Genomic DNA, 27532 nt, shown 5'->3' with positions numbered 1-27532 from the left:
AAACCTTAATTTCAAAAAAATAGTTCCGTAAAGGATCCGTTTTCGCGGTAAAATATTCAGTGAAAGGCTCGTTTCTATTATGAAGGGTTAGCTTTTACAATAAAATATTTTGTGAAGAGTCAGTTTTTATGATTAACTATTATGTAAAGGATAAAAAAAAAAAATTGTGAAATGATCATTGGGTTCCTAAAAGAATTTTTTTTGGGGGGTGGGGGGGGATTTTATATTCTGATAATCATTCGATTGAAAATATAATAATGAAAAAGCTTTTTAAGATCTAACTTAACAATATCCAGATATAATCTTGTATTAATTAAATCTACACCTTCTAGAATTCTTAAAAAATTTTCTAACTGTAAAAACACATTAACTTATAAATTAACTAATGAAATTAACTAATAATTATAACTTGATAATTCATTTTATGCTAAAAATTACAGATATATCATTCAAATTATTTATTTTATGCTTAATATTTCTTACACAGACGCTAACAGGGTTACGCCTTTAAAAATACAACACGCTAAATTAATGTTTAACTAGATCATTTATTTCCATTCAAGAAGTTATTTTCATCATTTTATGATATAACAAAAATTAATAATTATCAAATAAACTTTAAATATATATACATATACATTTTTATCTACATATACATTAAAAATATATTAGAATAATGCACAAAAAGATGGAATCGGATGACAAAAAAAAATAAGAATTTTTTCCTGAAATTCCAAATTCCCCTGACTTTTCCAGTCCTGAAAAATTTTCCTCATTTTTCCAGGTTTGTAAAAACCATGGTTTAACAATTTTAAGATTGTGTTAAACGCACTGGGAGAAAGAAAAAAAAAACGTGAAGAGTAACAACAGACGAATGGGATAATTACTTAATAATTGTCACTTTAACTCATTGAATTAAAGATGAAAAATCTACTAACTTAATCGACTTATATCAACAATTTAAATTTAGGCAAATCGACTTGTGAAACAGTGCAGTCCTGAAAAATTTTCCTCATTTTTCCAGGTTTGTAAAAACCATGGTTTAACAATTTTAAGNTTTTTTTTTTAACGTAAAATAAAAGCTAACAACAATTATATATTTATCCAATTTAACTGTAAAAGTTTTAAAATAAACTCATAAAAATGTTTTAAATTAGTTGTAAAATAATCTCACACAAATTGTTTTAAATTTAATTTCGTCAATTTCCCTTCTTTAATGCTAATTCGGAGAGTTGAAAATTACTATTTACGAGAGGCTTCGTATCTCGGTAACTATCTATTTTTGGACTTAGTGCCAATGAGAACTTTTGATCAGAATATTTTTAAACTACAACAAGTGCAAAATGAGCACTTTTGGTCAGAATATTTTTTAACTACAACTAGTGCAAAATGAGATCTTTTGATCAGAATATTTTTAAACTACAACTAGTGCAAAATGAGAACTTTTGATCAGAATATTTTTAAATTACAACACACTAAATTTTCAGCCAATTGTGCAGTGAATTAGTGCGAGGTCCTTTCTAATAATGTATATAAATATCAAATCTGAAAAGCAGTTGATGCGAACGAATCTTGGTAATAGTCTCATGCATATTTCAACTTCTACAAAATTTTCGGAACCTGTTACATTTATCAGACACAACTAATCAAATCAATACTAATCGAATACTAATCGAATTAAATTTCAAATAAAAAAATAGATTTAAAAAAAAATTAAGCAGAATTTAGCTATGGCTATTTGACTCTTATTACTTGACCTTGTTTATTGCCATAACTGTTAACCGCGAGTGGTCGATCGTTTGATAAGATCATATTTGATAAGTGAATGAACATGAAGGATGATGGATTTGATGGGAATGACAGCGTCTTGTTCTGAACCTTGGAATGATTTCAGCAAAAAGACAAGATTATTACACTTCCTGCACGCAGTTCCTTAACACGAGATGGCAGATTAGTGTAGTTATCATTAAAAATGTTAGTATTTCTACGAATTAAAGCTCAGACGATAGGTGATTAAGAATAAATTTAAAAAAATTAGGCTTCATTCGTATTCCACCTGAGAATATTTTATGTCAATATGATGAATTTGCGCCGTATAATTATTTTGTTGCCGTATCTCTTTAGGAGTTATAAACTAATTTGAAAATCGTAATCTTCGGAGATGCTATCTATTTATTCTTAGTAAACTATTAGGCGTATTTTTTTCACAATTTAGCTGGCGGCAGCTGGATTCTAAAGTTTATAATTCATTAGTAAAAAAAATAGATGGTTCTTTCTTTATTTTATTGCTATAGTAACCTACTATTGACGACTAATTAATTAATTGCTTACTAATTTCGATAACTCGTATTCGCTGTTTTGAATCGACTCAGTTTATTCATACTGTTATGATTCAAAACACATTAGAATTTAACCCCATTTCTTTTTAAACATATAACTCACTGTATGTTATTAATGTGCTTGCTGTACTTATGTTCAGTTTTCTTAGTTTGTTTTTCTCTAGTTTTAGTGCTGTTGAGTAACATAATGCACCTTACATATTTCGCTGAAAGTTTACTCGAATTCACTGATTTAAAACTAAATTTTAGGCGAGTCGGTTTATTCAGAGTGACGACTCCAGTTTGATTAGTAACACCTCAATTAAGCCATACTTCAGTTCTGTATTGTCTGCACTTTTGTTCAGTTTTATTATTTTTTTCTCACGTCTGACTATTGTTAAGCAGCATAACACATCATACCGATTTCGATTATGTTTACTCGAATCTACTGATTTAAAACTAAATTTGAGTTGAGTCGGTTTATTTAGAGTGGTGACTCCAGTTCGATTAGAAATACCTCGGAATTTAGGCATGCTTCTTTTCTTAACACAATGCTAACAATATGCTATTAACCGTATGCTAACAGTATGCACAATGCTAACAGTATGCTATTTTACCGTTGTTGAGTAGCATAACAGATCCAACAAATTTATATAATGTTTACTCGAATTCACCGATTTAAACTAGATTTGAGTCGATTTAGTTTATTCAAAATACATTTAAATAGTTGACTCAAGTCCGATTCGAAATATCTAAGAATTTAGTCCCACCTCTTTTTCTTAAACATTGCTTACTATGTAATATTAATATAGAATTTTAAATATATCACAATATTTCAACTCATTTCATGGTGAGCTTATTTTTAAATGCTTCCGAACGAACATATAAGTGTAATTCAAACCAGGGGGGAAAGGCCCACATCAAATTGGAAAAACTTGATAGCACTGCTAGTTAACTTTAATTATTAAAAAAACAAAACACAATTGAAAATTGTTATAATAATTAATGTCATGTCTTTGCTTAGGCCTATTCTGTAGTTTTAGAAAATAATTTTCTTTTTAATAGGTTTAAGACAGAGTCTTATATATTTACGGCAGTTATTCATAAATACGTAGGTATCAAAAGCTATAAGAAAAAAGATTTCACAATCAAAATGAAAACAATTTGCTTTTGAAATATTCATTGAAAAATGTTATTCGAAAAATTTAAAATAATTGCTCAATCTCCATCATATTTAAATAAAATTTGCAGTAGAAACTAATCTTCAACCTAATAAAACATTGGATTTACATTAATAAAAAATCCAGAATACACAGTTCTTAACTAAACAACAAGTTTTTTTAAATTGATAAAATAAACTGGCTGGAAATTATAAAACGTTGAAACATTAATAAAAAAGAAAAGAAAAAATAAATAAGTTGATATCACTTAAAAAACACTATTCAAATAACTTTATGTCTAGTGTATCAAATCAAATATGAGCGAGTAAAATCTAAAAATGTTTTATCATTTGTTCTCACGTCTTGCACAGGGTATAGAATAGCCCAATTATATTATTATGTGAATCATGACAGCAGAAATGAATGTTCCACGCAGTTATTCATTAATTAAGATAAAATACATTTTGATGAATCATAAGTGTGGACAAAGCTTTCACAACTCCAACTGCGGAATGGACGAAATTAGATCACATGCTTATCTTATGTTTCTCTAACACAATATAAGAAGAAGAAAAAGCATTCATTTTATAAATATTTCATGGATACCAAACTTCGACCAGCATTTAAAACCTTCACTGGGAAATTACCAAGCCTTATTAATCATAATGGTCAAAATCATTCTAAATCAAATGGCCACAAACTTGCTGTCACATCAAACGATTATACAAAATCTCACTTTGAAACTGAATTGACAAATACGAAAGCATGAATGAATTATTTTCTCGACCTTTTAATAGTAGCATAATTTACAAAAAAAGTTATATGGAGTTGATGCGATAAGAAATAATTATGGAAGATTTATCATTAAAATGCTTCAATGGCAATTTTAAGTGACTTGAAAGTAAACAAAAAAGAAAAATAGCTCTAAACAAAGTAAAAAAATTTGTAACTAAATTGGCAAAAAAATGTTCAGAGATCATTTTAATGAAATTGTAAATACAAGGCTTAATAATTTTTCTATTAAAAATTATTAGTATCATAATATAACAAAAAATAATAGATTTCTGATATAAGGATGATAAAAAACAAAGAACGTGGTAAAAATTGCAATTAATTGAACATATTCCCTAGTGAGAAGATGTAAACATAAATAACTGTAGAAGAAAGTAGCACTGCTTGCAGTTTGGTTTACTTTAAGAGTAAATAAATAACTACTAAAACTCTGTCCACCGTTTTAAAAATGTATTTACATCAAATTATATTCGAATTACAGAGTCGACTTAATTTCATGAAAAATAATTTTATTTCATTGTGAATATTGATGCACAGTTCCCAAATGGTACGGCAGTTACGGAATATTTTTTTATAATTTGAACATTCTAGAACTACAGTAAAGTTTTGGTTTTTAAAATTTTAAAGAAAAAAAAATAACTGAAATATCCACAAAGAATAAATCATCAATAATACAAACATATGTAATATGTAAAATTTATTAGCTTTGTAGATACGTTTCAACGCGACGGCAGTATGTTTTAGTTTTAGAGAATTCTATCTTCTCCTTGAAATTACGAACAGTCGAGAAACTTTTTACCAAGTACTTTCTTACTCAACAACTCATAAGTTGGCAGCTATGTTTATTTAGGAAAGAAAAAAAAATCCTTTTATCTGAACTTACACAATAACATAAAATCTATACTAGGAAATGCTAATTGAAATTACGATATGTATTATAAACCATACTTTTAACTCGGGCTGGAGTTGCGCATTGATCAGCGTGAAGCAAGCTCTCTAAATTTTTGTTCAAAAATAAGTGAGTATTATTCTAACTACTGTCTAGATCTCGGCACCTGTAGTAAAAGGTAGCACCAACCGATCCATGGGTGAATATTTAATTAATATCTAAATTATCACTTTTAAGATACGAGTATTACATTTATATTATAAGATATGGATTAACAAGGTAGTAAAATCAATTTCACTTCTTCCTTTTATTTAGAAGAAATAAGCTATCCAAAACTTTCAATACATATTGAAATTATAATATGTATTTACATATTAGAAATTTCTTGAGTAAATCTATATGTATAATCAGAAAGAAAAAAAGGTATTTTTTAGGAATGTAAATTTTTAAGGGAGGATAAAAATGAAACATTCCTCTACTAGCATTTTACGCTTTATGGATAAGTAGAAACTCTGTAGGTTTGATAAATCTTCAAACTTTGCTGTACTTTTTAAGCCAAATAACGCCACTTTTGAGAGAAAGATGACAGCGAAAACACTATATTAGAGGTTAAGAGAAAAGGAAAGAAAATCTGAAGAATAATTATTTTGGCGAGTATACGTTTCATATTTGTATCAATATTTATTTTTTTTGTAAACATTGCGTAAAGAACATTTGCGCGGAAGTGTTTCATTTTTCATTTGAAAAGATTCAACCAAAAGAACGTGTAAGATTATGTTAATAATCACTCTCAAGACTTAAATTACTAAAATATGAATAAGAAACGAATCTGTCAAATGACAATTAAGAACATCATTGACAGTCGCTACAAGAATTACAAGTTAACAACACGAAATACAATCGTAGAAAAACGATTCATTTCTACATAATAACAGAGTCTGACACATACAAATCAGCTTACAACATCTGCTTTCCTAACCACCGCCCCCCTTTAATGATGAGGCAACACGCTATGAAGCGTAAACACAACTGCCGGCATCGCAAAAATCATCAGGCTTATAAATTTAATGACATTCGCCAGAGATAATTTTGATTGAAACGTTTGTTCTCTGACACCCTTGGTCCCGCTAATGTGTTCTGAATGTTAATTAGACGGAGTAATAATTGACTCGTTAAAAATTTGTAAATATAATCAGCAGCAGACGATACAAGAAAAAAAGAATCAAAGCGTAGGATATTGTGGCAGACGATCGCAGGAAAAGAATAGTGGATTAATTATTGGCAACTGTCCAGGTGTGAATCTTAACAATGCAGCGCGCGTCCAATAAAAAACCACGTGTTTGGGGCTTACCTGGATGTGGACGTATCCATTGAGCCAGACCGCACAAAAGTACTTGATCGAAGTCAAATAAAAGACGCTATCACTTAATAACACGCATGCGCTATCACAATAACAAAGGACACATTCAACGTACGAAGGCAGGGGATCAACTGAATGTTGAAAAAGGATTCCCAATTCCCGGCTGAAAGGTTACTCGAATGGCGAAGATGGCGCCAATTGGTTGCGCCAACAGCCAGAGGTTTGTTTTTGCAGATGCGTTCTGTGAATGGGAGTGGGGCCTCTTTTACATTTACTAAATGTCTCAATTTTCTCAATATGGATTCATGTCTGGGAGGAATTTCGTAATTCTTAATATCAAGATATCCAGTGTTAAATATTCGATTCATACGATAATAAAATTTTACCCTACTCTTCGAAAGTTTGTTTTAAAATGGAACCTAAACATCAATAAATATCCGAATTTATTTTTTAATACTCGTTTTTTATGAAATATAGGTCATTATCTAGGCCGATGAGGGAAATTCTAAGAAACGTGTTCTTTTGGTATTTCTATGGGATGCATTTTAAGGAATGTAACTATTAAATAGAATACACATTTTAAAGAAGAATACTAGATGCTTCTTAGCGTTATTAAAATGATGCATAATGTAAAATTATTCATTTGATTCCAGCTTTTAAGGAGTTTAAGATGATTTTTCCAATAATTTTTCATACAAACTTCTAACAGTCAAAACTTTTTATTTACCAAAAATTAATACGTGACTTTAGATTAATGACTAAGCAAGCATTTCTTTTCAAATTTTAAAAATTCAAGCAAAAAGTTTTTAATTAAAAAAAGGAATCTAAAGTATTTAAAAAGAATTCATAATTTTTTTAATGGAATGTATATTTTTAAAAAAGTAATCATGATTTAAAAAAAAGTAACGCTTTAAAAAGAATACTGTATATAGAGGCAATACGAGACACAGACATATTAAAAAAAAAGGGAAAAAGAAATATTTTTAGAGCTAGAGCAGGGGTTTCCAACTTACATGAGGCCGGGGGCCACAATTAAAAACACAAATCAAATGGCGGGCCGCAACTTTATCAAAATTTTATGTAGGACTCTTTTACATTTGAAGGAACATTAAATATTACTATCAGATTTTTACCAAGTTGTACAAAGCAAGAGTATTGAATTACAAATTAAAATAAGAAGGAGAGTTATAAAAATATTTAATTTTATATAAAAAATTCGGGCTACAATAACTTTAATGTGCACCCATGTATTAAACAAATAATGTGCAACAGATATCTATTTGTTAAGATATAAAACTTTAAAAAGGTTGTTATTAAAACTTACATACTAGTAGCACACAAAATGTTCAATGACGAAATTGAGGTTTGTCTGCTGCAACCACCAGAGAATAGATATTTACATTTAAAATTTACAAATGTGTGTGTAAATATTTTCGTCCAAAATGAGTGGTTTCAAAAAGTTAACTCTGAGAATTTCTTCGAGAAAATTTCTGATACACACATGCTAAATTATATTCACAAAATACAAAAAAAAATTAAATAAGAAAGAGCAACATATACGATTATTTTTGTATTTGAATAAATATTTTCTTGGATGCAAAACCTGAGAAATAATTTTTTTTTGCACCGTTGGTATGACAAATTTCACAGAAACAAAGAAATTAGGTTTTTATTAACGAGAAAAGTATTTTAAATTCATATAGATTTTTTACCAAAATTGTCCACAAAAAAATGACAACTAATATATTTTAGTTCGCGGGCCACAAAAAAAAGCTTCGCGGGCCGCCAGTTGAAAACCACTGAGCTAGAGCATCATGAAAAAAAAAAATTAAGAGAAACTAAAAAGAAATTTGAATTATTTTTAAGATTTCTGCGTTAATTACTTTTAAAAGTAATTTCAAAGTCCCAAAGGTAAAGTTGTTTTTCCCACTTATTATTTGCTTTTAGTTTATTTGCTTTTTATTATTTTTTTTAAAAAAAATATTTAGATTTAGAAAAATATTTACAAAAAGCCTAGGTGTTGTAGGTAGGACATGGACAATGTTCCGTTTCTCTAATGTATTTTTGAAGAAGAAAAAATACGAAAAACAAACAAACAAAAAAGAAAAGAACTGTCCTTAAAAAAAGGAGCTAAAAGGACTGCCTAGAGAAAAAGTTAAATACTTCAACCCATTCCGAATTAAAGTTGCGAATACGCAACACTTTTTAATAATGTAAAAAGTATTTATATGATAAATAATAATAATCAAAATGCATACAAATTGCAGCAGGATTGCGCAATGGAGAAGTAATTCTGCTATAATTTGTATCAAAATGCAAACAAGAGCAGGATTACGCTATGGAGAAGTAATCCTGTCATAATTTGTATCAAAATGCAAACAAGAGCAGGATTAATCAGGATTACGCTATGGAGAAGTAATCCTGTCATAATTTGTATCAGAATGCAAACAAGGACAGGATTACGCAATGGAGAAGTAATCCTGCCATAATTTGCATCAAAATGCAAAACAAGGACAGAATTACGCAATGGAGAAGTAATTCTGTCATAATTTGTATCAAAATGTAAACAAATTATAGCAGAATTACTCGGGATTACGCAACGAAGAAGTATTCCAGTCATAATTTGTTATCATTTCGATGTTTCGAAATCATTTTTACAGCTTATGAAACTTCATGGTTTGCTATAGGTTTACTTGTACTTACCCTCTAAGTTTTACAGTTTAAAATACCAATGGAAGGGCAATAAAATTTGTCATGAAAAGTTTCTCCCCCGATATAGCGTCTTCTTTAATTTTAAAATATCGTAGCCGTGTGATTTCAAATCAAAATATAAATATTTTTATTATTATAACTTTAAATCAGGGTTGGGGTTTTGGACGTCCTAAACTGGTTTTGGACAGGACACGTGGGTTTTACTGTCTTAAACTGGGTAAAACTGTCCTAAACTGTCTTAAAGTGTCCAAAACCTTGAACTTTGGTGAAAGGTAAAAATTCTATAGGTGTAACCATTGTACACATAATAATTACATGTATCAATAAATATTTGATATTTTTTATACAATTTACTATTAAAAGAAAATAATATAATATAATAGGAAAAGGTTTATAATTTTTGAAGCTCCACAATTCATTGAACAACAAAAGTGAATAACTAATCCTTTAAATAAAAATATGCTTTTAATACTGATAAATAATATTTTTGCATAAGGATAAAAATGGCAATATTACAAAATAATAATTTTTCTTAAAAAAAAATACTAAATTTGTTCAAAAAATTAACCTTTTTTATTTTTCACAATATTTTTTTAAAAAAATGTTATAATTTCTGCATCACAGGATGATAAAAAAGACATCCATTTTTAAAAAAAATGTTTTTTAAATATACATATATTAGTTTAAATTGAAAATACAAAATAACTGAAAAATGTATTAACAGTTTTGAAGGGCATAGCATCAGTTTCAGTTACTGACAATGGTGATGTATCAGAATTGAACATAATGAAATAAAAGTATTCTTGAATAGTACTATAGATAAATAAACCTGTTTATGACGAACCAGGCACTTAGTCCCTAATATTTTAACCTGAATGGCAAGGCCAAACTTCAGTTATGTACTATTGAATGAGAGGACCAATTGAGCTTGATTACTGATTAATCTTCCATTGTTTAAATTGAAGAGTCAAACAATATTAATAAAACATTATACTTTTAAAAACAAATATTCTCTGGTATATTTAATTATCAATATGTTATTAGTTCTATGTTTATTTTACCTCTTAAATATTGTTCAGATAAAATTGTGACATAATTTGAGTAAAAGGGTTTTGGACAGTTTAAGACAGTTTTGGACAAAGGGGTTTTGGACAGGACGGTTTAAACCAGGGTTTAAACTGTGGATTAATCCTCTCTGTCCTAAACCTTGCCAACCCAGCTTTAAATGAAAGCGAATACCTTGCTTTTCCACATTAAATTTCGAAAAATAAAACAATTGATTTAAATACATTTTCCAAAAAAGAAACATGGGGTCGTATTCCGGTAAAGGGTTAACAGAGAAGTGTATTCTATATTAATTCAAATTGCATTCTCAAAAAGAAAGAAAATTAATGTTAATTTAAACTAAAAAAAATAATAATATTGTGGTAGTGGATAAGAAACACGCATTAAAATATTATTAAATGCAAGACTTGTATTTTGCCTTCTCAATAAAACATCTCTTAGTTGGCGCACTCGCCATTAAACTCTATCATCACGTAGATAGCAGCCATAAAAAGATGTTATATTTTAAGGAATTCGATAAGAGAGTTAATTTTATAAAGACATGAAAAACGACATCAGATGTCAGAAATACGTCTGCTCCCTTCTCGATGATTTCAACGTTAAAATTTTTTATTGAGTTACGAAATTTAGACGTAATGATAGAGACATTTATTGAAGTCGTAAATAAATAAATAAATAAAAATATTATTAGAAGAAAAACCATGCGAAAAATAAACGAAACAATTTAATTGAATTGTTTTTGGGTTATATCAATACTTTTGAGTTTTTACACTTCTTGACGAAAGCGGAATTTTTAAAAAATAACTTGAATTTTTACTTATCATCCATATCTTTAGAGGAAGCAAATAAATTTTTAAAGTCACATAGCCCTACATTTAAAAAAGGGAAATATTATGAACTGAAATGTTTTTAACAACCACCGTTAAGAAGTTTCTTTAAAACTGTTATAAACTGTCTTGTAAGTTAACTATCTCCCATTTGCAAAATTTAAAGTAATATTTAGATTTATTGGTTTAGATTGGTATTAGATTTATTGCAATATTTAAAGATGTAACAAATTTTACGATTTAAAATTTTATTTTCGATTTTATAAATTTGATTAACAATTATTTTGGCTATCTGCGCTTATATAACAAATATATAAAACCCGGTAGTCGAACGGTGATGTTCTTAAATGTTGGCAAAATTAAAAACAAAAGTTTATAAGTAGACGTGAATATCTTATTAATTCAAAATAAACTATTTACTTATTCTTTATTCATAGTTGCTCATACATATGTGCGCCCATTGCAATCAAGTTAAAGAGAAATTGAAATTAAAATTAGTTGAAAAAGCAAAAATTCGAGAAAGACATCAGAAAAATACATCCAAGAATTCGAACACTATCTCCATGCTACAAAGCGTCTTGCAGATCGCAGAGACCAATCAGCCATTTATATATATGTGTGTTTGTGCTAGATTCAGAGACAGATGATTCAGGACCGAATAATAGCAATTCTGAAGCAAAGTTTCCGGGCTTTCTTTTCTACAGATTTGCTAAACTCGAAAAAAGTGCCACAAGAAGGGCACTGCTTTACATCTCAGTGCTTTAAAAACTGAAGAAGCGAAAATTCGAGAAGGACATCAGAAAGATACAGCCAAGACTACGATGTGATTCGAACATTCTATCTCCACGCTGCAAAGCATTTGGCGGATCGCAGAGACCAATCGGCTATTTATATATGTGTTTGTGCTAGATTCAAACACAGATGATTCACGTCAGAATAATAGCCATCTTAGCCTAACTTGAAAAAAGTGCCACAAGAAGGGAGTTAAACTGCATTAAAAGCTGAAGTAGCAAAAATTCGAGAAAGACATCAGAAAGATACAGCCAAGAGTACGATGTGATTCGAATATTCTATCTCCACGCTGCAAAGCATTTGGCGGATCTCAGAGACCAATTGGCTATTTATATATGTGTTTGTGCTAGATTCAAACACAGATGATTCAGGTTAGAATAATAGCCATCTTAGCCTAACTTGAAAAAAGTGCCACAAGAAGGGAGTTTAACTGCTTCTCAAGTTAGATTCAAATTTATACAGCTACTTAGATCAACTTAAATGTCATAAATCCGTTACGTGAATTGACAAATGATCAGAGGAAGAAAAGAAAATCTGTAGATTAAGGGTTAAAATTGAATTAAATCCTTTGTATCTGTGGCTAAATATAACCTTGCCACACAAAATTAATTGATTTTTTTTTCTTTTTTTAGTTACCGTCGCAGGTTTCGGGATGAATTAAGTAGCCCTTTTCAAAATCATTCACACTTTCTACACTGAGATACAAATTGTTTTATTTTATCCGTGAGTTTCACGCCAGTGAAATCTCACATTTCTTCTTCTCTTATAAGAGCGTTATTATGCCAAATCATAGATCAGAACCCATATAAAACTTAGCGGCATGCATATAACACGTAATAAGCTGTTATTTTCAGCTCACACCATCTCCCGAAATAACAATTAATTACGAGTAATATCCCGCTGTTCCATCGTGAAGAATTTTTCGATCATCCATTTTGCCTTTTCTGATTTTTGCCTCGTGATGACTAAAGGAGTTGTTAACCTTTTCGAAATACCTTCCATTTGATTTATAACATCCATGGCTTAAGTCAGGTTAGAAGTCTCGGCTTATACCTGGCAGAGGGTAAATTTAAAAAAGCTCTTGGAGCAAAGTTGTTGTATTAATTTTCTCAGAACAAAATATCAAAAGTATTTGGCAGAAAACAGACACGAGGTCTGAAGGGGCCGAAAAAGCGAGAAAAGCATCTGAATATTGTTTTTTGCCGCCATTCCCCCCTCGCTTGAATCCATCAAAATGGCAAGTGATTGGCGTCGGTACAGCTATGGCAGTGGAGAGGCGTGAATGACTTGCATAGGTTAACTTGTCAGATGAAGTGGGAAGGCGAGCTAGATGGAAGAGATCAAGGTTTTTATTTTATTATTATTGTGAAAACGATTTTATTTTTTGTTCGAACTAGATCATTGAGCACGCAGTTAATCAAATAAAACTATGCTTTGAATTTATTAGTTCGTGGTTTGCAAAAAAGGATTGCAGATAAGTAGTCATTATCCTAAGTTCATGATAGTTGTGTTCAAGCAGTGTTGTGAAGATAATCAATTCGAACTAAAGTTATTAAACTTTTAGGTCTTACTAAATAATTTGGAGCAATGAAGACTTTGTTAAACAAATAAAGAACTATATGTTTTTAATTTATTCAACAGTTCGTAGTTTCCGAAGAAGGATTGCAAAGAGTAATCACTATGTTTGTAAGTTTACGACAGTGACGGACAGACGGTTTAAGAAGAATATATCACAGCTATTCTATTTCTGCAAAATACATTCTGACAGTGAAGCATTCACATTACAACTTTTTCCTTTTTTGAAAAAGAAAAAAAAAAGAACTATCGCTTTAAAAAGATGATTGGCAAAAATGGATTAATGCGTGTAGAAAAATGTTTTAACGAAGTCAATAAACATTAAGAATATAGATACGTATATTCTAGTCTAAAATTAGATAACTTAATACCTATATTATTTTATAAATAGGTTAAAACATGACACAAATGTATAACAGAAAACATGTGATTTTATTGCATCGGCCAAGCTATTGTGGGACCTATAACTGAAAAAAACCACTAGCCACTCGCCACGTGGTGAGAAAAAAAAAAGTGGTGACTTAAATTAAATAAACAACCGGTCACTTTTGAAAAAGGTTTTATGGAAAATCGTTTAAACATTTATGGATAAAAGTACATAAATGTATAAAGACGCTTGGAAAACAGAATTTTCACTAAAATGCCCAATGTCTCCATTCAAAATGTTGATCTTTCAAAATTCATCAATTTTTGGTGGAAAGATTCATGTGAAAAAAGAGTTCATTAACAATTCACATATTTCAAAGTAGAAGTAAAGTATACATTAAATTATTTTTCCTCCCCCAATATTTTTAAGTTAAGTTCTTCATAGTCAGTATGTTTAACTAAATTTTGTCGCATATTTATATTATTCTTTTGCTGAATTAAATTTTTATAGCCGTAGATTATTATTATTTTTTAATATAACTGAATCTTAGCAAAAAAAGGTGTGCAAAAACTGAATATTAAATAAAGGATCTATCGATATCGGTCACCAACTCATTATGTTTGAGGAAAAAGTGGCTACTAAGTTATTAAAGTCTACCGGCCACTAAAACTACCTAATTGAAAATTTGAGTTTTCAGGTCTAGTGGGACCACGTAGTTTAGGTTAGGACTAATTAGTAATAAACAAACACTAACGGCAGCACTCTGTGACTATCTCAAGGTGCAAACTAAACAATATGGACCTAATTATGTTAAATAACTAAAACACCAACATAGGGTACGCAATCAATTTGCGCTAACATAAGTTTCTAATCTTGTTCTAAGGCAGTAAGCCAAATTAGATAAGTTTGTTTCTCATGATAGCGATGAACAACACCATGATGGAACCACTAGAAGATATTGGTAAACACCAAACCCCTTATCTAACTTAAGTAACGATGGTTTGACATATTAACATCCAATTATGACAAATGATTTCCATTTACTGCCATAATCAACTATATAATCAACTAATACTCCCCTTGTAGCCGGTCCACAGGTCCGGTGCAACAATAATTCTGATAAATTGTCGCTACTTGGCCGGAGTAGCCTGGTCGGTGGGGTGCCGGTCCCATGACCAAGAGTTCGTGGGTTCGGTCCCCGCCGGTCGAAGACTCCCAGTGTAGTAAATGGTGACTGATGCATTAAATCTGTCGAGTCTCAAAGTCCTCCATGTTCCCATAACAAATCAAAACCTCTGGGGGGTACTGATCCAGTAGTTTCCTTGTCTTCTGGATTGGTTCAAAATTACAAGGCTACGGCGTTGAACATTAGTAGTCGTAAACCCAAAAATTGGGTTGGCTGTTCAACGGCGGTCATAAAATAAAAAATAAAATAACTATTCAGTATATGGTTAGCGGGCTTCTGGAACCCAGGATTGTTGAAAATCTGATCATTACATGAAAATGTATCCGTCTTTTCTCCTATATTTTGCTTATATTATGCATCTTTAGGGATAGAGTGCTCGCTTCTCAATGAGGGGACCAGGTACGTAATCTCGACTGCGGTTGGGCGATTTGAATACTGTTCCTTGTTCGCATTGACTACAGAGTTACGTAAAATATCATCCTGATCGACGTATTCTGGGTTAAAATCTCCTTGTCGGTGGCTTTACCGTGTGAGTTATTCACTGTTTTTCTTTTCTTGTTGCTTAAATGCGGGTGAGTGCCATCAAAAAGTCATACCTTGGGATTATTCTTGCCTTTGCAAGAATAATCCCAAAGCTTGATCCAGAAGCCAATTTGTCTTCTAAACGGGGTTTGAGATTACAAATCCTCGATGCCTCAAATCCTTTTTGGATAGACCTTCTAACGTTAGTAACAAAATTTTAAGAAATTCCAAAAATATATCAACGGATTACTTAAAGTGAACTTTACGACAGACAAAAAACTTATTTCTTTTTAAGAAGTTTTTAAAAAAAGTGATTTTTAAAGTACAACGGTGGTAAATTGAAAGACCGCAACGCTAATTTGCCATCCAGCGGCCTTAAATGACTCGTTCTCTTTTTTGGAGACTCTTCTCTTGGTTGAAGTTGGTTGCAATTGTAATGCAAACTTTTATTTCTTTTAAAATTTGTTAACTAAACTAAAAAAAACGTCAAGAATCAAGTTTTTTTTCCAAACAAATGTCTAGCAGGAAATCGAGTCGTTAAACGTCGCTGGATTGGAAAATCTCGCCCCGGGTGACAAAATCTCAGCTACGTCAATGCGCAGCTCTTTCCGCTTTGTGGATAGATTGCTCACCATCAGTGATAAAATAAAATATTAGTACGCAACAATATATATTAAAGAACAAAATTAGAATACTAACTTCAACAAAATTGCTACGATCGGTTTACGTGAAGTATGTTCACAATGATTGAACATTGTTTTTTTCGAATTCATTTCCAGTTAGAAGTGAATTTATTTTTAAAAAAAATAATTATAAATAAATAAGTGTGTAAATTATTCATAGCCTCAAACGTGGAGCAGAGCAAATTTTTATTTTTGAGTTAGTTATCAAGTTTCAAACTTGAAATAGTATCTTTTAATCGCCCCTGAGCAGTTTCCGATGTAATCTGATAGCTACTTAATTTTTTTTTCGCACTAAAAAAGAAACTCAACTGCAACTTTGACTACGTGACCTTCCATTTTTTTATTTACCCTCATTAATACACTATCAAGATGAAATACTTTCCAGTTTCTTATTTCAGAAAAAAACAAGAAAAAAACTTATAAACTTATTTATTTATTGATTATTTTTTTCAGCACAAGAGAAAGGTATTACTGTTTAAAATCGCTATTGAAAGATATATCTTCCAAATCTGAATTTATTAGAGTAAAAAAAAAAAAAAAAAAGCGAATCAGCTGTTGATCTCGATTAATGCACAAGCTCCTAACATTTTTCGTAACCAACATGGTGATGAAAAATAAAGAAATTACTAAAGAAAGATGTAACATGAGAATACTAAGTTAACAGCATGCGATTGGTTTATCGCCATGATCGCTGTGTTAAAAAATGAATGATTAAGTAGTGCTGTGTTTAAACTTTATGCTGTGAGATTATTAATTTTTGTTGTCGGTAGTTATCTAAGTTTTTATCTAAGGTTAAGTCGAATACGATTAATCACATCGACATCATTTTTTGGTAAATTTTACTTACAACACTAATATTCTGGTTCTGTACATACTTAATGTTTTAAATCTTATGAAAATCTTTCATAAATTCATTTAACGATCCTTCAACTCATGAAGAGTTTTACCTTGTTACTAACGGCAGAAGGTTGTTAATTTTTTTTCATTTAATTGATTTAATTATTTATTTTTTTACTTTAATTATTTATTATTTTATTTTAGTTAATTAATTACTTATTTATTATTTTCATTTTAAAAATTCACCATTTTTTAAAACAACCATGTACGTTCAACACGTGAAGGGTTCTATCTTACTACTAACTACTGAAACAAGATTACTAGTATAGATTCTTGTTTTGCACATAGTTAATGTTTTAAATCTTATGAAAATCTTTCATAAATTCATTTAACGATCCTTCAACTTATGAAGAGTTTTACCTTGCTACTAACTGCAGAAGGTTGTTAATTTTTTTCATTTATTTGATTTAATCATTTATTTATTTACTTTAATTATTTATTAATTTATTTTAGTTAATTAATTACTTATTTATTATTTTCATTTTAAAAATTCACAATTTTTTAAAACAACCTTGTACGTTCAACAAGTGAAGGGTTCTATCTTGTTACTAACTGCAGAAACAAGACTACTAGTATATATTCTTGTTTTGCACATACTTAATGTATTTAAATTTTATTAAAATCTTTAATAAATTTATTTAACTATCCTTCAACCCATGAAAAGTTCAACCTTGTTATTAACTACAGAAGATTGCTAATTTTTTCCCCATTTATTTGTTTTAATAATTTATTTCCCTACTTTAATTATTTATTCATTTATTTTAAATAATTAATTACTTATTTGTTATTTTAATTTTAAAAATTCGCCATTTTTTTAAACAACCATGTACATTCAACGCATGAAGGGTTCTATCTTGTTACTAACTGCGGTAACAAGATTACTAATTTATTTAATTATTTGCTTTAATTGTTTATATCTTTACTTTCATTATTTCTTTATTTATTTTAATTATTTATTTAGATGTCTTATTTATGTATAATAGTTATTTCATTTATTTATTTATTATTTTTATTTCGAAAAATTTCCTCTTTTATTAAAACATTCTAGTATGTTCAACAAATAAAGGGTTCAACAACATTACTAATTTATTTATTTATTTGTTTTAAATCTTTATTTCGTTATTTTCATTATTTCTTTATTTTTTCATTATTTATTTAGTTATTTTACTTATTTATTTAGTTAGTTTACTTATTTATTTAGTTAGTTTACTTATTTATTTAGTTACTTTACTTATTTATTTAGTTATCTTACTTATTTATTTAGTTATTTTATTTATTTTTATTTTGATAAATTCACCATTTATTAAAACAATCTTTTACGTTCAATATATGAAAGGTTTAACCTTGTTACTAACTGAAGAAACAAGGTTTCGAACTTATTTGCTTTAATTATTAATTAATTAATTTTATTTATTTATATGGTTATTTTATTTATTTATTTATTATTTCGAAAAATTCACCATTTATTAAAACAATCATATACTGTGCGCAAAAAAAAGCACAATCTTGAATAACTTTTGATCTGATGATCGGATTTTAACATTCTGAGATTCAATCTTGATGGTTTGAAGGGGTGATCTCAAACATGCTAATTAATTCTCAAATATGCAGAGGATATTTTAAGTCATGAAATCAGACACAAAAACGTTCTTTCTCTGAATAAACATACCTTTCTTATTTTTGACGACTTCTTTATTTTTGACGGTTCGACGTATTCAAGTTTTTGACCCCCAAAATATAGGGGGTAGTCGCAATCTGGGAAATATGCTCCCAATAATTTGCTCTGAAGAGCGCTCTAAAGTTTGGACCCCTTAATGTTGATTGTACTTTTTGCGTATTTTGCTATATCGGGAGAACTTTTTGAACGAATTCAAAAATTTTAGCACACAGTTATAAAATTCGTTAAGCCAAAGATGATTCCATGCAAAAATTAACTTTTTAGTAAATATGAATAATTTTTTATTACTTTATTTAATAATGGTCGAAAAAATTTTGATTCGGAAAGTATACATTTTTTTTACATCATTTTAAAGAATGTAACTTTCTATAGCAAAATACAAAATTTGTGCAAAATTGGTCAAATAGTTCCTGAGAGAACGAATTTTAAGTATCTGACTCATTTGGAATTCGATTAGAAATTATCTAACACTTTTTTTTTTTAAAAAAAAAAGGTACATCTTACATCAAGGTGTTGCGTAAACGCAACGTCAGCGGTGTATGGATTAAGCTAGTGACGCACTTTGATGCCTCATTAACTAAAAATTTGTTATCAAGTTAAACAGCATCAAATATTCCAAGAATCAATCCAAACTTAGAGTTGGGTGGAATGAACTAACTGGAGATTCTTCAGCCCACAAGGACCCATGTTCTTTTTTTTTCAAGAATTAAACTTGTAGCACCCAGATATCATGTATAATTTGATAACAACCATAATGCGAGATTCGCGTGACTCCAAGCGGAATTTCACCATATTTTTTTTTACACCATAACTCAATTAGTGTTCCTCAAACATATTGGTCAATGTGCCCTGTTGGTTTTTGATAAATGTGATACCTTAGTTACACGCTATTCTTTCCTTCTTACTTTTTCCGACATTGAATAATATTTTTTGTTTAAGATGTTCACCTTAAAGTATGAAGATAAAAACTACAGAATCGAATTGAAAAGTTGCAATTATAAATGTAGAATTTTCGCTTCATCTTTAAATTCGACAATTTTTTCGACGCAATAATTTTTTTAGCCGTAACAGAGAATGCCAACTTGCTGAAATTTATGAGAAAACTTATCCTAGAAGAAATTTTGAAAAAATTATGTTTTATGTTATTATGATTCTTAGTCGAAAAAATCAGAGTTGAAGTATTTCCACAACATACGAATATTTAAAACTTGTATTTATTATGATTCTTTGATTCACTTATCTTTTGGTGAGGGCGAATTGGAATGAAGTTCTGAAAGCTTAAGATTTTTTTTTTCATCACCTCTTTTGTTGAAAACCGAGCAGTCAGCATTCTTGGATATAAATTAAGCTTAAAGATAAATTATATTCAACAAATGTTCGCTTATTTAATAGAATTTTGTTACTTACAGGATTTCTTTTCTTAAAAGAATGCATATTTAGTTGAACTTGGATGATCAAAGACTCATAAAAATGTTTTTTTTTTATATTTTTTTATACGTGTATACAGATGACGAATCAACAAAAAAATCATCGCTAAACAAAACACTTTGTCTTGAATATTTTGTTTTGTACTGATCTTTCCTCTTAAATTGAGATAATTCGTTTAATATTTTCAAGATACTTACTGAGATTGCGGCAAGCATTTTTATTGCAATTTTCAAAACTGATAAAAAGTTTAATGTTTTCAAACTATCGGTTTATGATAAACTTATGCAGTGTGTTAATTTAAGCTGCTGATGAAGTTTCTTTTAATATCATTAAACACTGGTTCAAACTGGTAGAAGGACATCTAAGGAACAAATCTACATGGAAATTTAAGAATAAATTTCGCAATTCTATTTATTATGCATTGTTTTCTGAGGTGAGGTAAAGTAGGTACATAGTTAGGCTTAGCTAAGTGTTCCATGAGAGGAATATTTTTTTAAATTCCGTATTAGCTTTAGTAAATGCTCTATATTTAATAATGAAATGGCGAAAAATTAATTTACTTGTTTGATTATAGCTCTACATAGTAGTTTTAACTCTAAATTCTTTTTTTCATTTATTTTTTAAAGGGAAGAATAATAGGAGAAAATAACTATATAACAAACAGATAATACAATTAAAAAATTACCTAAATAGTATAAAGGTGAGTATATTTAAAGATATAAATGAGTTTTCACCCGAGTTTTTGCCTTCATATGGCAATTTTTCAAAAAAACAAAATATCCCTAAAATAACTAAATTAAATAAAACTGCATGTCTGCTATAAATAGTAAAAAGGCTTTAAATTACCGCCATAGATATTAATATTAACGTTCTCATTTATATTTCAACTAAATCAAAAAATATTACACTTTTCTATCTTTTTGGTGAAATTGTGTAGTGTTCAGCAAAATACTCTGCATCCGAAGTAAAACCTAATTTTGATAGCCATGAACATTCTTTAATTTAATAACACGAAAAAAAAATTTTTTAGAATTTATTTTTTTAAATATAATCAAGATGCATTTATTTAAGAGTATTTGAATTTCTAAAACAATATTTACATTCGTTTTGGAATTAAATATATACTAATTTTAAAAATATATCTACTTTACCCCACTCTGGGTTAAAATTATTACATCAGAACATGTTCATTTTTAACGCATATTACTGAACAATCAAACAAAATAGATAAGTTATGCTTCATATTTAATCTATATGAATTCTATGTATATAAAATGCATAAAAATGTTCAGTCAAATAAGTTTAATAGTTTGGTTTTTGAGCCTTCTCTAAAAAAAAAAAAGCTTACTTTTATACCCATCTAACCCTACTGATCCAGATCTCTTAACTCGGGGTAGTTTGCGGCCCCATTCTCTATGGACTTCTAACGTTATAGCGAGAGTCATTGTGGTAATTGGAATGCAAATGTTGTAAAAAGGGACATTTTGCTACTATAGTTTATTAGGGTAGTTTGCGGTCAAATTCTCTATGGACTTCTAACGTTATAGCGAGAGTCATTGTGGTAATTAGAATGCAAATGTTGTAAAAAGGGACATTTTGCTACTATAGTTTATTAGGGTAGTTTGCGGCCAAATTCTCTATGAACTTCTAACGTTATAGCGAGAGTCATTGTGGTAATTGGAATGCAAATCTTGTAAACAGGGACATTTTGACACAATATGCAGAAGTATCTTAGTGAGAATTGTATCACTACAGAAGTAGGCTGCTATGAGCCGTATTCTAATATCTTCTGGTAGCATCAAACGATACTACTACCAACTTGTGCGATTTTCGAAGAAAATGTTTCTTAGTGGTAGCGCAATTAATATTTCTAATTTCTCAAAGTTAAAAAAAAAAAAAGTTTTACTGTCGGTAAGTTAGCTAGTAATAATTTCAAATGCAAAGTAACTATTTAAAAGAATTCTAATATAATTATACACTACCATTAAAAAAAAATTTCCCAACGATCACACTAATTGGCAGTCATGCAAGCATCTAAAGTCCCATGATCCTATATAAAATTAAAAAATCGAAGGATCCTGCTCTCTTTAAGTCGTGAATCCAATAATTTCTCTGACTAAACAAACCTTTTTTTCGACAAATTCGTAAAGATATGAAAGGTCTGCCAATGATGTTCAAGTAGTTGAAATTTAATTATTAACTCTTTGACGCTGATGGGACACTGGTGTCCTTATAATATTTTCTTTTCTGACGCTCTAATTATAAGCAAAAAAATTTTTATTTTTATTTTTTAATTACAAAAACAGTGTAATAATTACTAAAAAGATTCGTTAGATTATCGGAATTAGACTGGTATTAAAATATAAAATCCAGAAAAATATATCGGGGAGAGGGGGGCACTTGTGAACATGGTATGTTTTACCAATAAGATTTGAAATAAAAAGTCTTGAAAAAATTTCAATTGATGGCAGTACTAGTCCTACCCCTCTGCAAAACTTTCAGAACAATGAGACATTTTGTTGTTCTATTCTGACAATTTCTTTGTATCAGCTGGTGTTGTATATATTATAATCACTCGCTTCTTCAAGTGAAAGCATAGTATAAATGAACTAATAAACTAAAATTAACTATTGCAGATCATCATATGAACATTCAGGTAAGTTTATGACAATTACTATTTTTTTTTACTCAATTAAAAATTCTTTATTTTTCAAGTAAGGTTTAAGAAGGGTGATGGGGCACTTGTGAACAAATCATCTGGGGCAGATGTGAACAGTTCACATGTGCCCCTACATAGTATTAAGATTATTATCCTCATGATATTATAAGCTTAAAAAATATGTATGAGTTTAAAATTATTATAATTTAATTTTCCATAATTAATTTATCAATTTTTTCTTTAATTTTTTTTAAATTTTATTAAATGGTTGATCGCGCATCACGCATATTAACTGATACACCTGAGAAAGATAGAATTGCTAAACTACAAATGAAAAGATAGAAAAAATGAAGAAAAAAAAGCATAAAAGAGTATCAGAGAGGAAAGAAAAAGGCCCATTACAACTCCTGAGGAACATGAAGTTGCGAAAAACCCAACAGTGGAAAAATTATTGTACAGCTGAAAAATTATTTTCTTATTGACAGTACTGTTGTACAGTTTAAATTCACATAGTAAGCTACAACCCTTTCAGTATAATACGTATCTATATCTGATATATTCAAGATTTTTTTCTTTAAAATATGATGCTTGCTTTGAGTTTTTAATCTTGTTCATATGTGCCCCAGGCATGTTCACACGTGCCACCAATAGGGGCACATGTGAACAATTGAAATCATTTTTCTAAAATATCAAAGTAAAGAAATATTTTATTGAAAAATCTCAAAAAATTCGATAAGACAAAGAAAAGACTATTTAAACATATGGACTTCTTTACTGTGAGAAATTTATTACTGTGAGAAATTTATGATATTTTTTGAAAAATGAAGAAATAAAAAAATTTGTTTACATGTGCCCCCCTCTCCCCTAAATAAATAATAGTTAGGAAAGAAAAATTTCTTATATATTCAAAAATTTATCAATAATTGATTTTGTAAATTAAAGAAATTTCAATGATGAACAACTATTTCTCTTATATCTAAATAACTGCAAATAAAAAAATTATTGTTTGGGATTTAGCCGTGTTTCGAAGATTCTACCTTAAACACAGAAAAACACAGCGATGTTTCACTGTATTTCATAACCACGAATTAATAAAATGGTCAAATATATTTTTATTTATTTTGACCTAAATTAATACAAAATAATGAAAAACGTATGAAATATATGAATAATAGAAATTCTGCATCAAAAGATACAGAAGTTTAAATTTTCTTGTCACCCCGCACGTATTCTATAAATGCATTAAGTATCACAATTATTATGATAATCAAAGACATTTAATGATAAAAAAAAATTTAAAAAATAAACATATTTTATGATATAAATTTTGTCATTTAGGAAATAAATTTTTATGGTTACCACTTTAAAAAATTATGACGAACCTTTGGAAGGCCTGAGCTCGTATCTTAATACACTTAAAATATAAAGAGGATATCATTGCAAAATATGGTTTTAACGACTTAGTTAAGACAACGAATTGTTGATTGTGAACCTATTAATTTAATTCGACTGTTTGCATATTTTTCATACCTCTCCGACTGTTTAAAGATATCAAAAAACACTTGAACACAATCAATCATCAAACTCGATAATTACGTATTTGTTATTGAATTTGATAATGATTGAAAAAGTTTACCATTGTTAGCTATACAGATTTTTTATTATTATTTTAAACAAAAGTTTTATACAACAAAGGGAAGAATATTTGGAAATATATTATAAAAATTTACACAGACAATAAAAAAAGAAAAAATCTAATAACTCTTTTCATCAAATATGGAGAATTTTTTAAAGTGCATTAAAATAAGATTGCTTACTAGATAACAGCGCGGTCATTTATCTAGAGAATAGTCATCAAATAAACATCAATCACACTCAAACCATAAAACAAAATTCTTGAGAATTTTCTTGTCTTTTTCAGTTTGGCGTCTCACTCCAAAACAAAAATAATCAGGACAATTACTTGAAAAGACATCAACGCTAACATTCATTTATTTTCCCCGCTAAACAAAAACAAGAGAATAAAAATAGGGAAAATTTTTTTCCTCCATGCTATCTTTTGCAATTCCATCATAATTTCTAGCCCCACAATGGAATAAAAAAAATGCTCTTCTATCTGATTTGGAGTGGAAGTACCTGCGATCTGTCAAAACCTTGAAGACTGCAGCAGTCATATCATAATTTCTGGTATTGTGATTCCAGAGCGTGGGGATTAACTCTTTGATAACGCTATGTTCTGAACAGCCTCATTAAGGGCTGGAATAACAAAGCCCAAAACCCGGATTCATTCTGGTAGCTGAAAGAGAAATGAATTTTTTTCTTTTTTGTGTTTGGCAACAGTGGATGATGAATGGATATGAGATCTCCGCCATAAACAATGACAGTTTTCTAGCTAGAGAAATGAGTTTCATCAGCCTGGATCATCTATCTTCGTCTACTCTGTTTGTGAGCAATCCAATTGTGATAAAAGTCTCTACCACGTATTTATTGTTTTTGCTTTAAGTACTTCGGAAATGTTTCTTTTAGTCTTTTCCTTATTTCAGGGATATTAATGAACCAAACCAGTTAACATATTTACGAGATAAATCAATAACTTGAAATATAATATGTAATTTAAAAAGGGCGTTTCCTTAGTAGGATTTACTTTTCAGAAACAAGTTGGTTGTCTGTCATAATATATTGAACCGTGGTGGCTCAGGGGATAGAACGCTAGCCTCTCAATGATGTGTCCCAAGGTTCGAATCCCAGCTGTGGGGGGTCGATATGAACTCTGCACACGACTCTCACCACCCACAATGCTGACGTTAGCCTAGTGGTAGACGTATCATGAGTTAGAGTCCCTTTGCTGTAGAGCTAATCGCGGGAGGTTTTCGTGGTTTTCCTCTTCATGTAACTCACATACCATTCCATTACAAAATCCTTCAAGAAAGCTAGTTTTTCCAAATACTTGATGCAGGAATTCCCTTGTCATCTTGGTTGGGTTTAAAATTACAAGACTGTGGAGTTGAACATCAATAGTTGTAAGATCAAAATTGAATCGATTGTTCAACGCCGGCTGTAAAATATCGTAATATATTAATAATATAAATATTTATTTATATGTATATCAGATGTAAAGGAAACTATGTTCATTTATTTCTAAAATTGAGTTCATACCATGTCCATGTTGTAGATTTTTCATTCTATCTTGTGTTATAGGACACTATGTTCTGCCTTAATAAATGAAAAAGCAAGACAGCTAGAAAAAAAACCCACATTCAACTTCCTTTAGAGGTAAAAAATTTTAAAATATTCGTTCCTCAAAAATTGCATTTTTGTGACAAGGTGTCCTTTACCTCTTACGTACAGATATGGATCTGAAGTTTAGCCACATACCCTCAACATATGAGGTGGTTGAGAAATTTTTTCTTCTATTAGCATTGCTCTAAGGTAGAAATTTTTAAGACAATTGGAATTCTTTTGTAACTTTCACCCACGATTTGAAGCATCACTCCTTGTTCACTTAACTTCACAATTAGTTCACTTGTAAAATGGAGCTAAGTACCTGGGTCAAACATGGCTTTTGCCCATTCATCATCTTCATAGCAGTCAGTGAGGTAGGTAAATTGCGCAAAAAAAGTTGAAAGTTTAATACAGAAAAAGAAAGGATATCATTACCATATCCCTTTTGAACAAATGGATTAAATTAAATAATATCGAAAAGAATTCAAAATATTAATGCAAAAATTAATAAAATTAAAAATAATAAAAATAGAAATAAAACATCCAAATGAAAAAAATGCGCTTAGCAGCAGAGAAGCCAAGAGGAATTAAACAAATGAGACAATAAAGAAAAATTAGTAAAAAATTGAAAAATTTTTTTTTTAATATTTTTATATTATTTTTTTATTATATATTATTATTTGTTTATTTTATAATATTTTTATATTATTATTTTTTTAAATTTTCTAATATTATTTTTTAATTAAATAAATAATATAAAAATTATAAATAATAGAAATTTTAATTAAAAAATAATATAAGAAATTTAAAAAGTTTAAAAAATGTAAAAATAAAATATGCAAAACTTGTCCTTTAGCTGACAATTCACAAATTGACTGCCATTCCAATGATTTTTTTTTGTAAATGTTCTAATATGTATCTTATTTGTGTCTTGCAGTCGCGTGAGTTGTTTAGTTATTGAATTCTTGTTATTCCAAGTAAGTTTCTTTCTTACTTTCCTACTGTATTTGTCTTGTTTTATTTTAATAAATGTTTATGCTTCTGTATTTTAAATTTTATTTATATATTTTATTTATATTTTTTTATTGTATTTTAATAGTATGTTATTTTGTATTATACTAGTAATTTTTTTTTCTTACTTTCCTTCTATATTTGTCTTGTTTTCATTCTACTGTTCTATGCTTCTGTAATTTAAATCGCATTGTACAACAAATTCTACTACTTTTTCTTGTATTTTATGCATTCCTGGACATGGGCAAAACTTTTGGGGTACAGAGAAAGCGAATTTTTGACTTTTGTCTTGCTTTCTTGATAGAAAAAGTTTTAAATTTTATGACAATTCAAAGCTGGTACCCCCGATGACGTTAGCTTTGATTGTCATATTTTTTCAATGTTTTTTC

The 27532-nt window shown here is 29.2% G+C and overlaps 1 protein-coding gene across 2 annotated transcripts in view; it reads right to left on the bottom strand.

Annotated features, from left to right (window-relative positions):
* The window catches only part of LOC107438714 (transcriptional activator cubitus interruptus-like), a 94907-nt gene extending 88190 nt beyond the window's left edge, over window positions 1–6717 (bottom strand). The window contains exon 1 of one of the 2 annotated variants that reach the window (XM_043045727.2): window positions 6511–6717. The gene's annotated coding sequence lies outside the window, so the exon portion shown is untranslated. The remainder of the gene's footprint in view (window positions 1–6510) is intronic. The other variant, XM_016051048.4, reaches the window with a different exon arrangement.
* Window positions 6718–27532: the final 20815 nt, after the last annotated feature.

The sequence above is a fragment of the Parasteatoda tepidariorum genome, chromosome 10 (genome assembly GCF_043381705.1).
Source record: "Parasteatoda tepidariorum isolate YZ-2023 chromosome 10, CAS_Ptep_4.0, whole genome shotgun sequence".
Classification (NCBI taxonomy): domain Eukaryota; kingdom Metazoa; phylum Arthropoda; class Arachnida; order Araneae; family Theridiidae; genus Parasteatoda; species Parasteatoda tepidariorum.
Note: the sequence above shows the minus strand (reverse complement) of the source record. Positions and strands in the feature narration are given on the sequence as shown.